Here is a 14,476-nt window from a genome sequence, read left to right on the forward strand (position 1 = left end):
TGATCCCAAACATCAGAAGCAAAACATATCTAGTGCAAGTTATTGATTAGTACCATGAATCTGACCAATAGCCATTTCGTTAGCCGCCGGCACAAATTATTGAATTACTTTTATATTCTGAAATCATGTGGTTTGGGACCTTGGGTCACTAGTTGCGTGAATTGTGTCAGTGCAGTGCGAAGATGCTTGGTCGCTCTCCTATGTTATTATTTTCATCGAGTTCATCATGTCTTGTACTCTTGTAGTAATTGTTAATCATTTTAGATTTTATAGTTTTGAGTTTATTTACCTTCATAAAATAATAATAAAATTTCTATGTACGTCGTTGGTAATGGTTTGGGATTTTGATTCGTACTAAACAGTTTTACTTTTGCTTATACTATATACAGTTTTCGTGGATAACCTATCGTACTAAACAGTCATGTGCAATAAATTTGACGTAATACGAGATTTGGTAGTTTTGAAAATGCTACCGAGTGGTTAAAAATATAAAAAAATTGAAGCAAAAAGTTACCCAAGTCTTGCGTTTTATGATACAAAAAGAATACAAGATTTGTTGTTTTTTTCAAATACTTAGTTTGTTTTAGTTTATATGGTTTTAAGTTTTTAGCCATTTAAACATTACCAGGTAGTCAGTTACAATTATTTTAAATTATTCTCTCCTATTATACTTTGTAACTACATTAATTTTTGTTTAGTCCAAAGCTTCAAAAAGTCAAAACAGGTCTATCGTTTTTATTAGTCGATCTTTTGAAAATTTATAATAATATTAACATAACCCAATAATCATTCTACTTTGTGCGTTGATTTTTATATAATTTGACATCCTTACTACTTATTGACGATGTTTAGTTGAAATCTAGTCATTTGACATTTCAATCACTTTAAAAATGGAAATAAATACTTTGATTAAGAAAAGAGCAAGTACCTTCTAGCATACGCATAAAGACTAAAGTTTGAGAATCATATCAAACATATTTACTTCGACTTTTTCCTCTCTATTAGACATAATGTATACTAAACTAATAATACATCATTTCTTCTATTTTTTTTTTGTATCGAATGAAATGAATATTTCACGATCAATCCTATGTCTTTAATTGTAGCTTTTGTTTTGGAAATTTATTCTTAACTTGTCCAAATGTTCTAGTTGAGGGCCCGATGCTACAAGAATTCAAACTTACTTTTCTAACCAGTAACCAACATATGGCCCAAAGTGAATAGGCTACTTAAAAGTTGCAATGAATCAAATGTTGCATATATCATAAAGAGTAGCCCTAATAAAGAGTGAAACTGAGCTTAAACACCCAAATGAAACACTTTCCTGTGACCACAACAAAAATTTTGCAATAAAAGAGCTTATCGATCTTTCTCTCTTAAGATCATTCCGATGAACATATTTTTTACCTTAGAGAACCACAACATAAACAAATGAAAAAAATTTATGAGCCAGTTGAGATTCGAGGTACCGGGGTAAGAACAAACCCGGCCCACCTTCGGAGATCAAATAAGCTTAATCAGATCCATTGAGGTTCCAGTTGAACCATTTTCTCGTGGGTCTATCTTTACTCTCTTGTCTCCCTTCCTCTCCCTGAGCGTTGCTGCTACTTCCTATTAAGAATTCGATTCACCGGAAAACATATTGGAGAAGAAGAAGAAGAAGAGAACCATCAACGGTTCTAACAAACTCTCTTAACCAGAAAATAATGTGAATATTACAAAACTTAATCTTATCTGTTAATCCACATCTCCTTATATACTAACATATTAACCAAACTAATTGTACCAGGGTTAACCGGTTGTGAACCAATCAATAACCAATCCNGATCTTTTGAAAATTTATAATAATATTAACATAACCCAATAATCATTCTACTTTGTGCGTTGATTTTTATATAATTTGACATCCTTACTACTTATTGACGATGTTTAGTTGAAATCTAGTCATTTGACATTTCAATCACTTTAAAAATGGAAATAAATACTTTGATTAAGAAAAGAGCAAGTACCTTCTAGCATACGCATAAAGACTAAAGTTTGAGAATCATATCAAACATATTTACTTCGACTTTTTCCTCTCTATTAGACATAATGTATACTAAACTAATAATACATCATTTCTTCTATTTTTTTTTTGTATCGAATGAAATGAATATTTCACGATCAATCCTATGTCTTTAATTGTAGCTTTTGTTTTGGAAATTTATTCTTAACTTGTCCAAATGTTCTAGTTGAGGGCCCGATGCTACAAGAATTCAAACTTACTTTTCTAACCAGTAACCAACATATGGCCCAAAGTGAATAGGCTACTTAAAAGTTGCAATGAATCAAATGTTGCATATATCATAAAGAGTAGCCCTAATAAAGAGTGAAACTGAGCTTAAACACCCAAATGAAACACTTTCCTGTGACCACAACAAAAATTTTGCAATAAAAGAGCTTATCGATCTTTCTCTCTTAAGATCATTCCGATGAACATATTTTTTACCTTAGAGAACCACAACATAAACAAATGAAAAAAATTTATGAGCCAGTTGAGATTCGAGGTACCGGGGTAAGAACAAACCCGGCCCACCTTCGGAGATCAAATAAGCTTAATCAGATCCATTGAGGTTCCAGTTGAACCATTTTCTCGTGGGTCTATCTTTACTCTCTTGTCTCCCTTCCTCTCCCTGAGCGTTGCTGCTACTTCCTATTAAGAATTCGATTCACCGGAAAACATATTGGAGAAGAAGAAGAAGAAGAGAACCATCAACGGTTCTAACAAACTCTCTTAACCAGAAAATAATGTGAATATTACAAAACTTAATCTTATCTGTTAATCCACATCTCCTTATATACTAACATATTAACCAAACTAATTGTACCAGGGTTAACCGGTTGTGAACCAATCAATAACCAATCCTCATGTATCCTAATACGCCCCTCTCAAGTCTGTAGCTTCAAAGATGTCTCGTTTGGAAGATACAAGCTTGATAATGACATCTTAGAAAGCAATCCATAAAAAGAACCTGGATGAAGGGGTTTGGTAAGAATGTCAGCATGTTGATTCTCCGAAGGAACGTGGAAAACCTTGAGTGTACCAGCCTTGATCTGATCGCGGACTGTGTGACAATCAATTTCTATATGTTTCGTCCTCTCGTGAAAAACGGGATTCATACCAATATGCAGAGCCGACTTGTTGTCACAATACATTTTGGCAGGACCTGTAACAGGAAGATGGAGATCCTTGAACAACTGCTGTAACCAAATAGTTTCACAAGTCGCCTGAGCCATACTGCGATCTTCGGATTCTGTACTGCTTCTACTAGTGACACCTTGTGATGTGAACGCCGGACGGCCTGAAGGCTCGGACGGAGTTCTACGTCATTGGACGGACGGAAAGGCAGGTACTTTGTTCGGACAAAGGGAGGTGGAATTAGAGTAGAGTGAGGATCGGTGATGGAGACGAGATTTGGGGTTGAATGGACGAGTAGAATACGAATTAGAATGGAAAGGGGTATGAAAACGATGTTACGGACGGCTGAACGCCATAGCAGACAGACGTGCCAGGGATATCGGACGGCGGCTAGCGAACCGAGTAAGAAACTCGACCTCGGTTCACTAGAGAATAATGAAGTCGAAGTGGAACACAACTAACGATCGGAATCGGACGTCGTGTGGTGATGGTGGTATGGATTGAACCGACATTGTACACGAGCGGTAGTGAGCGTCGTACGCCGACTAGAAGAAGAGCGATCCCGGATCTATCCTTCTAGGGTTTCTTTCAAGCCTAGTCCCGGACTATGTTGCGAGAAAGAGATTTGAGACAAGAAACAAAGATTCTCTCTTTAGGAAATTATGATTTCATTCAAGTCTAAAGAGTCTAAGCAAGGGGCGTTGGGAGTTTAAATACTATAAGGTTTAGAGGGGACTAGGGACACGCGGACTCGCTATGGTCCGCACATGTGTGCCCTTGACGCGTCTCCACAGAAGGTGAACACTTCGCCCTCTATGTTGTTTAAACAAGGCCACACACGTCACACTATTCCAACGTTCATAAGGGAAGACTATAGAAAAGTTTAAAACGCAGAGTTTAAAGGAAAAGGACAGAAAAGAAAGGCCGCGTCGTTAGGCCGAGTGTGGGTTGCCACGTTACCGATGTTAAACGCGGCGTTGCATGCGTCCTTGGGTTAAACGCGATGTTGTGCGGTAGGACTTGTCGCCTCGTTAAAACCTTCTCCGGTAAACCTCATGGGAAAAACCCGAAGTAAGAAAAAGAGTATGAGTCATGATCCTACCGTCTTTGGCGCCCTCATCCTGGGTAAGGATGAAGGCCGTACGGATGGTCTCGTCGATGATTTCCTTGGTCGAGTCGAACTCTTGGTCTTCTTGGATGAAGGCTTGGCCGAAGTGATTGATCCTTTGCTTGGAAGCCCTGGATGAGCTCTTGCTCCGCGTGGTTGCACCGGAAGTGGTCCTAGGCATGCTGGCTCCGAGTTATCCTACGGGTGATAAAAGTGTTTCGTTGGTGTCCGGGTCTGGTGCGAGTGTTCCTGGCCACGTCTCTGGTCCGGTGCTCACATCACCTTGCTTCTTGGACCTCCATGAGATAAGAGAGTTACCAAGATATACACAATAACCAGTAATAGAGCGTCGAGTATCCTTATAGTTCGCCCAGTCACCATCACAGAAAACATTCAAGTTCAGGTCCGAATCAGCAGAATACATCAAGCCTTGGCCATGATTAGCTTTGATATACTTGAGGACTTTATGAGCCACTTGAAGGTGAATATCAGAAGGTGCAGAGATGAACTGACTGAGCTGATGAACAGCAAAGGTGATATCCGGCCTGGTGATGGTGAGATAAAGAAGTCGACCTATAAGTTCTCTATAAGAACAAGGATTAGGCAGAGGTGTTCCCCTCGTAGCCGTAAGATGCAAACTTGGATCCATAGGAACAGGACTTGGTTTAAAACCGAGTACTCCTGCATCCTCTAACAGGTTCTGGGCATACTTCCGTTGACATACCGAAATACTGATTGAAGAACGAGATATCTCCAAGCCAAGAAAGAATCTAGCTGGTCCAAGATCCTTGATTTTGAATTCTGACCGCAGCAATGCTTTCAAGCTCTCCATGGCATTGTCATCATTACTAGCAATGAGTATATCATCGACATACACCAATGCTGCAATAAAAGAACCTGGTATGTCTTTGACAAAGAGAGTATTATCAGCAGGAGACTGAACGAGGTTTGCGCCAAAGAAAATAGAAGACAGTCGCTTGTAACACTGTCAAGAAGCTTGTTTCAAGCCATAAAGAGACTTTTGAAGTCGACAAACCGGATTAGGTGGCAAAACAACATTTGGTGGAGTAGTATATCCCTGAGGCAGACTCATGTAGATCTCTTCCTCTAAGTAACCATGGAGAAAAGCATTAGACACATCCATTTGTGTCAAACTCCATCCTTGTTTAGCAGCAACACCAAATAAAAATTTCACACTCGTTAGTTTAGCCACTAGGAGAATGTCTCCATAAAATCCAAACCTTCCTGTTGTGTGAACCCTTGTGTCACGAGTCTGGCTTTATACCGTTCAACTATACCATCAGGGTTATACTTAATAGTAAATACCCACTTACAACCAACAACATTTTTACCTGGTGGGAGAGACGTAACATCCCAAGTGTGAGCAATCTCGAGAGCATGAAGCTCTTCACCAGCTGCATTGGTCCACTTTACTGATTTCATGGCTTGAGCAAAGGTTTTAGGTTCAGTCTCAAGACTGTATGTGAAAATATAAGATTGAGAAAGAGGAGTAAAGCGATCATATGAAACAACCGAAGAAAGAGATTAAGGTGTAGTATGAGGTTTAGAAGAAATGGCTTATTCTAGTGATTGAAGAAGTAAAGGAGGATCTGCAGAAATATAAGGAACAAGGGCACAATGATATTCAGAAAGATAGGAGGGAGTCTTTACAGTTCGCTTAGGCCTAGCAACAGAAAGAGAAGAAGAAACTGTATACCGTGATACGATAGGATTAGCTACACGAATTGTACCAGGGTCCAAGTGTGCAGTGTCAGATGCAGATGTATGTGATGCATCAAATTCATCAGGGATATCAATATCAACATCACTAAGCGAATGCAGAGAATCAACAAAGTGTAATGGTGAGGCAATGGTAATATACTATTAGGAAACATATCAACCGCTTGAGATAACAATTCTGATGTCTTAAAAGGAAAAACATTTTCTTGAAAAATGACATTACGAGAGACAGATATTGAATGAGACTCCATATCTAAAATCTTAGAGCATGGCCAATGGGTTGCTCCAAAAATAAATTAATCATATTATTTATAATAAACTAATCTAAGTAACTCACTAAGTACTTCAACAAAATTCATCATTCCACTAGAGAAACCTATGAAGGTTTCTCAATTATTAAAACATTCACTGCCTTAAAACTGTGAGACAAACATTACAAAGGCATACTTAGAAAAGAGCCAGCAGGATCGAACATGTTCTTCAGTTGAAGACAGTCACTTGGCTGACCAAAAGGCTCAGTGACGAAAGAAGGGTTTGCTTATGTTGGAAACAACTTAGAGCATGGACAATAAGAAGCATAGATGACTAAAGCTTTACATTGATCTTCAATGCGACATTTTCCATGTACTGAGAGACGATCCCCAAATAAAGTTTTCACAGATCCTTTTGATATTTCCTGCAGACAGAAAAAGAACTTCATGAACAGGTGAACGGAACAAATTTACACCAAATATAACTGATGTTCATATATTTTACCTTGTTTTCCCTTAGCATATTCACATCTTTTGCATGATTTTCTATCTCATTTGTCCATTAATGTGTAGCTTTAGAACTGTTTATGCATTAGAGTAGATTTGCATTGCATTTGCATAGTTTCTTGCATAAACAGGTGATTTTGGATCCTAAGGAGCATGGAAGTGAAGATGAAGAATATTGGAGCTGTCAAGAGAAGGAAACAAGAGATTTGGAGCTGAAGAATCAAGGTCCGGAAGTCCACTCGACCACCCACTCGACCAAACACTCGACCGTGTGCGGAGAAGGACTCGACCGGATGGGAGAAGCAGAAGAAGATGCCACTCTACCAGCACTCGACCGAGCACCTGGTCGAGTTGACCGAGCCGCCCACCTATTTTGTCTTTTAGCATTTTTAGGGCTTCCCTTCCTTTTCCTATAAAAGGCCTTGTACCCTGCAGCCACCAAGAGAGAGACTTTTTTAGAGTACAATTCTAGACCTAGTATTTACCCTTTTGGGAATTATCTACTTTTTGCACTTCTTTGCTTAGATTCTCTAGCCACTTTTGTAGAAAAACAAGAAATCTTTGATACTTGTTGGTTTCATAACTTTCTAAGTATTGAGAATTTGACTTCAATATTGTAGATCTTCATCTCATCTATCTAATTTGACTTTGTTCATTATGTTTTGTGATTGTGAGTAGTGGCTTAGGATCTTGAGGATGGATTAGGGTGGATAAAGGTTATGGTTGTTTGGATTGATCAAGATTGATTGCTTAATATCTCTTCTTGGTTAGATATGCTCTATGCTATTCTAATACTGAGAGGGTAAGGGTAGATCTTAAGCTTCTGAGCATCATACCAATGTCTAAGTTGTTAGATAAGGCTAATACTAGAGATTATCATGAAGCATGCTAAGAGATTAGATGTGTACTATGATTTTTGACATTGATGATCTGGTTGTTTAATACCTGCTTTGATATGTAATAGCTAGTGAGAGCTAGGTCTAAAAAGTATCTTGGCTTGATTGTTATTGTCATGAGAATGAATTAACATGTATTAGAAGATCATTGTCTAGAGATAGCTCATTGTTGATTGAGGTTTGTTGACCAATTTAGATAACCATAGCTTGAGTCCATCCCCTGAATCCATCCTTAAGACCTTTCTTTGATTATTGATTTCCCTGTTTTAAATCCTGTTAATTGATTTATGTTTGCTCTGTTTCAATATTTGCTCTGTTTCTGATATTCGTTCATCAACTCGACCATCCATTCGATAGAGCATCCGATCGAGTGCTTGCTCGAGCTCATTCTAGAGTTCCTGTTTTATGTTCTGCATCTTTCTGTTTCATTCCCTGTTTCATTTTAGTTGCTTTTCCTGTTGCATTTCATTTAGTTCCTGTTAATCTTGTGTTATTACTTGTTTTGCTTTACTATAGTTCCTGTTCCTGTTTCATTTCATTACTGCTTTGATCATTCTGTTTACTTTGCATTTAGTATCCTGTTTTAGTAGCTTTACATTCTGCATTTCATAATCATCATTATGTTGTTAGTGACAAACATCCTTCATATTTGGCTTAACTTAGATAAGTGTTCACATCCTGATTGCTTGCATCACACTCATTATGGTTTGAAATCCTTTATGCTACAACTACATAAGGGTAATTGAAACACCTTGCATCCATCATCATATCATATCATTCAATCATCACCACACTAGAAAGCATGTTTCAATTTGGCGTTGTTGCCTGTTTGAGTGTTTGTTTATGACATTTAGGATTTATACAAGTCTAAGATTAAGTTCTATTTCTCCTTTAACCATTACTGATTCGAATTCTTCATCTGCTTGGTTCTTTTGAGTCTCAGGTACCAACTCGACATACAACTCGAGCTACCACTCGACCGTGTTCTGTTCGAGTACCTGATCGAGCCACAACCTGGATTCAAATAGACTTCTCATCTCAGACGACTCGACCTTCAACTCGAGCTAGTGCTCGACCGAGTGTCAGTTCGAGTTAGTAATCATGTTTCAAAGCAGTATGTTCCATTATGTACCCATGCACCAGCAACCAGGTTTCCAGATTCAATTGTGTCCCCCTCCAGGGTTTCAGACCTACCAAGGCCAAGCACTTGACTTAAGAGCTATGATGCAACAAATGTTGCTTGGGCAAGCCAATAAACAGATTGAGGAAGCAAGGCAGTTTGCTGAGCTAACCCAAAAGTTGAATTCTTATTCTAATGACCCGAGTAACAAGCTTGAGAGTCTGACCTCTAAGGTCAAGTACATGGAGAGCAACATTGATTCCACTTCAGCTCCTAAGCCAAACCAACTTCTTGGACCAGCTATTCAAAACCCAAGGGAGTTTACAGCTAAAGCGATTCACTTCTATGAAGAAGTTGTCACTGAGGACAGTGAGGTTCAAGGTGGGGAGGATTCGTCACTAATTGAAGCCCAAAGTGAAGGTTTTACTCAGCAGACTGAAGCAGAGAAACCACTCGACCAGGTGCTCGACCACACACACGATCGAGTACATGACCGAGTGACCGATCGAGTTGAAGACACAGAAGCTGTTACGCCTGCTAGATACATTCCTCCTGCTTACAAACTACCTCTACCATTCCCAGGACGTTTCAAAGCACAAAAGCTAAAGGAACTAAGGGAAATTATTGAAAAAGAGAAATGATGGCTTTGCAACAAGAGGAAGTGATTGAAAAGAAGGAAGTGATGGCCATACAACAAGAGGTTGTCATTGAGAAGAAAGAGGAAGAGAGAGGACCTCCCTTGGAAAAATATGCTCAACATCCTGTCCTCAAGGACATGCTTCTTGAATTATCCAAGCAGAAGGCTCAAGATCAAGACATGAAGGATTTGAAAGAGATTGGGAAAGCTATTATCCCAACAAAACTTGAAGATCTAGGTTCATTTAACCTACCTTGCTCCATCAGCTATATGCACTTCAACAAGTGTCTATGTGACCTAGGAGCTTCAGTGAGCTTAATGTCATACTCAGTGGCTGAGAAGTTGGGATATGAACATTTTAAACCCTGCAATCTCTATATTGTCCTAGCAGATGGATCCAAGAGGGATGTGCTTGGAGTAATTGAAGATTTTCCAGTCAAGATAGGGAATGCTAGAATCCCAACTGATTTTGTGATCATGAACATGGACCAAGAGCCAGAAGACCCTCTCATCTTGGGGAGACCATTCTTAGCCACAGCTGGGGCTGTAATTGATATTAAGATGGGAACCATCAAGCTCCACCTTGCTAAAGACTTCACTATGAAGTTTGACATCAATAATTCAACACATCACCCTACTATTGAAGGTCAACACTTTGTGGTAAAGAAAAAAACTAGTTGTGAAGTTTTTGAGGATGGAGAGGACCCTATGATTAAAGGTTCAGCCCAAGCCGAGACTGTCCAAAAACTAAAGGGTTCAGTTTAAGTGTTAGCTGGTTTAGTGAAGGATCTTCAAGTTCAGCTCAACAAAAGGTCTTTGAAGAAGGCAAGACCAAGACTCAAGTTTAAGAAGAAACAAAGTTCAAGTGTTAAGGAGGTAGTGATCAAGAAACAACACCAAGTTTATCAAGTAGAACCAGGGGGGATTTCATCACCTCCTTGGTCTTTAAACCAAGCCTGAAAAAGCATCAAAAGTCAAGCTTAGTGACTTTAAACAAGCTCACTAGGGAGGAAGTCCCTAAGGTATCTCTGTATATATTGCTTAGGATTTTTGGTATTTTGATTTTGTTTTGATGTTTTCATGATCAGAAAGGCAAGAGACTCTAAACAAAAGAAGAAAGGAAGGATCGCAAGCCGAATCGACCGACCCACTCGACCGGGCACTCGACCGAGTACCAATCGATGGCCATAGCCGAGTTGCCTCCTTCTCCACCTCCAAGTCAACCATAAGACTCCCATCACACCTATGAAAGCATGAATGAGGATGTGGACAGCTTCTTCCACAATCCATGAGGTAACAACATCACCTTTTCATTATAAATACCATTGCATCTCTAGTTTTGTTTTGTTTTAAGTCTTGAATCCTCTTACAAATTTATCTTACACAAGGGACTGTGTAATTTAAGTTTGGGGGAGGGTTTGAGATCGTATTTGATGCTGTGTTTTGTTTTCTTATTTCAAAATTTTAGCATAATCATGTTAGTACTTGCATTTCATTTAAGGCATAGAAAAAACCTAAAAATTTGAAATTTTTTGCAAAAATCTTTACAAAAACAGAGTGTTCATGTAGCTTGCATTGCATATTAGCACTTGTTTAGCATGTTTCATTTAGGACTGTTTCATATCTGCATTAGAGATCTATGATGAGTTTTGCCTTGTTAGCTTGTTTAAATTCACTAAACTAGGATCAATGCCCAAGTTAATAGTACTTTGATGCTAGTTGAGTGGTTAGAAGCATAAGGTTGAATCAACTCTTGAATTCCTGCATTGTATTTGGTCTAAATTGAAGCATGTTGTGATTTGATACCATTTCCTATTTATAAGAACCTAATATTGACTTTTAATTATCAATTTGTGCATTGCTTTAAACTCATGGATACCATATACATATTTGGATCATCTTTTTCCTTTTTACCACTCTTGTTGATCCAAGTAGCTGATTTGATCTTCGATCAGTTTCCAATACCCTTAACCAACTCTTCTTTCAAGCCATGTTTATTCTTGTGTGTGTAAGGCCTTTTTGGGATTGAGCTTGTAGAAAATGTTAGAGTTTGAGCTGACAAGAGTATTGCCTTGTGTAGTTCTAGTTCGCAGTTTTCAAACTAGATAGGACTAGGTGGTTTAATTGTTGGGTTTGAGACTTGGTTGTTTTGAAAAAGAAAAAGAAAAGAGAAAGAAAGAAATAAAATGTTATAGTCTTTAGGAGGGGAATGTGTTTAAGTAAATTTAAGCTCTAGTGAAAGAATGAGAAGTATGAGATTGTTAAAGATGGTTCTAATCAAAGAGAAGAAAGAAAGAAAAGAAGAGACTAGCAAAAAGCTTTTATGTCTTAAGAAATGAAAAGAAAAAGGGAACCATAGCAATAAGAAAGAAATCCCCATTCCACTAGTTGATTCAAATAAGAAACCTCTCCTAAGGCTTAAAAACAAAAGAGAAAAGGGTATTTGAGAAGAGAAGAAGACAAAGGGTAGAACTAGGATGATTTGGGTTTAGAATGATAGGGTCAAACACTTTGGTTACTTTTGGGTAGACAAGGTTTTGTTCTTGTATGTNTAGAAAATGTTAGAGTTTGAGCTGACAAGAGTATTGCCTTGTGTAGTTCTAGTTCGCAGTTTTCAAACTAGATAGGACTAGGTGGTTTAATTGTTGGGTTTGAGACTTGGTTGTTTTGAAAAAGAAAAAGAAAAGAGAAAGAAAGAAATAAAATGTTATAGTCTTTAGGAGGGGAATGTGTTTAAGTAAATTTAAGCTCTAGTGAAAGAATGAGAAGTATGAGATTGTTAAAGATGGTTCTAATCAAAGAGAAGAAAGAAAGAAAAGAAGAGACTAGCAAAAAGCTTTTATGTCTTAAGAAATGAAAAGAAAAAGGGAACCATAGCAATAAGAAAGAAATCCCCATTCCACTAGTTGATTCAAATAAGAAACCTCTCCTAAGGCTTAAAAACAAAAGAGAAAAGGGTATTTGAGAAGAGAAGAAGACAAAGGGTAGAACTAGGATGATTTGGGTTTAGAATGATAGGGTCAAACACTTTGGTTACTTTTGGGTAGACAAGGTTTTGTTCTTGTATGTGTCTAAGTGTTCTTACCTTTAGCATTCTTCTAAAGCTCAATCCATTTTTATGAGAGAACCTTGATATTGATAAGCCCCACTCGAAAGAGAGACCATCATTGTCTCTAAGCCTTTATTACCAAGCCAAATGAGTTTAAGCATTGCATAAGTTGATTCATGTTCTTGCTTAATGAATGTTAAAGGAAATGGTTGATTTGAATGCATGTGGATATCTAAGGCTCAAATCAGTAAAGGTTGTGATAGGCTTGTCTAAAATCTTTAAGTACAACTCATTCAACTTGCATCATAGTACTAGTAACTTGGACATTGATTCTAGCTAGTTTATTAACAAGCTTTAGGAGCTGAGATCCCACTTTCAAACTTCACCTACCTTCTTATGTCTTGTTCATTTGCTTGAGGGCAAGCAAAGACTAAGTTTGGAGGTGTTGATGTTCATATATTTTACCCTGTTTTCCCTTAGCATATTCACATCTTTTGCATGATTTTCTATCTCATTTGTCCATTAATGTATAGCTTTAGAACTGTTTATGTATTAGAGTAGATTTGCATTGCATTTGCATAGTTTCTTGCATAAACAGGTGATTTTGGATCCTAAGGAGCATGGAAGTGAAGCTGAAGAAGATTGGAGCTGTCAAGAGAAGGAAACAAGGGATTTGGAGCTGAAGAATCAAGGTCCGGAAGTCCACTCGACCACCCACTCGACCAAACACTCGACCGTGTGCGGAGAAGGACTCGACCGGATGGGAGAAGCAGAAGAAGAGGCCACTCGACCAGCCCTCACCGAGCACCTGGTCGAGTTGACCGAGCTGCCCACCTATTTTGTCTTTTAGCATTTTTAGGGCTTCCCTTCTTTTTCCTATAAAAGGCCTTGTACCCTGCAGCCACCAAGAGATAGACTTTTTTAGAGTACAATTCTAGACCTAGTATTTACCCTTTTGAGAATTATCTACTTTTTGCACTTCTTTGCAAAGATTCTCTAGCCACTTTTGTAGAAAAACAAGAAATCTTTGATACTTGTTGGTTTCATAACTTTCTAAGTATTGAGAATTTGACTTCAATATTGTAGATCTTCATCTCATCTATCTAATAATGCAAGTTTCATTGATTTCTGGGTTTATGATTTTGTTCATCATGTTTTGTGATTGTGAGTAGTGGCTTAGGATCTTGAGGATGGATTGGTGGATAATGGTTATGGTTGTTTGGATTGATCAAGATTGATTGCTTAATATCTCTTCTCGGTTAGATATGCTCTATGCTATTCTAATACTGAGAGGGTAAGGGTAGATCTTAAGCTTCTGAGCATCATACCAATGTCTAAGTTGTTAGATAAGGCTAATACTAGAGATTATCATGAAGCATGCTAAGAGATTAGATGTTTACTATGATTTTTGACATTGATGATCTGGTTGTTTAATACCTGCTTTGATATGTAATAGCTAGTGAGAGCTAGGTCTAAAAAGTATCTTGGCTTGATTGTTATTGTCATGAGAATGGATTAACATGTATTAGAAGATCATTGTCTAGAGATAGCTCATTGTTGATTGAGGTTTGTTGACCAATTTAGATAACCATAGCTTGAGTTCATCCCCTGAATCCATCCTTAAGACCTTTATTTGATTATTGATTTCCTTGTTTTAAATCCTGTTAATTGATTGTTGTTTGCTCTGTTTCAATATTTGCTCTGTTTCTGATATTCGTTCATCAACTCGACCATCCACTCGATAGAGCATCCGATCGAGTGCTTGCTCGAGCTCATTCTAGAGTTCCTGTTTTATGTTCTGCATCTTTCTGTTTCATTCCCTGTTTCATTTTAGTTGCTTTTCCTGTTGCATTTCATTTAGTTCCTGTTAATCTTGTGTTATTACTTGTTTTGCTTTACTATAGTTCATGTTCCTGTTTCATTTCATTACTGCTTTGATCATTCTGTTTACTTTGCATTTAGTATCCTGTTTTAGTAGCTTTACATTCTG

The 14,476-nt window shown here is 38.0% G+C and overlaps 1 pseudogene; it reads right to left on the minus strand.

Moving 5' to 3' along the window:
• LOC104701460 overlaps window positions 1,514–14,476 on the minus strand; it is a 27,614-nt pseudogene continuing 14,651 nt past the window's right edge.

The sequence above is a fragment of the Camelina sativa genome, chromosome 7 (assembly GCF_000633955.1).
Source record: "Camelina sativa cultivar DH55 chromosome 7, Cs, whole genome shotgun sequence".
NCBI classification, from domain to species: domain Eukaryota; kingdom Viridiplantae; phylum Streptophyta; class Magnoliopsida; order Brassicales; family Brassicaceae; genus Camelina; species Camelina sativa.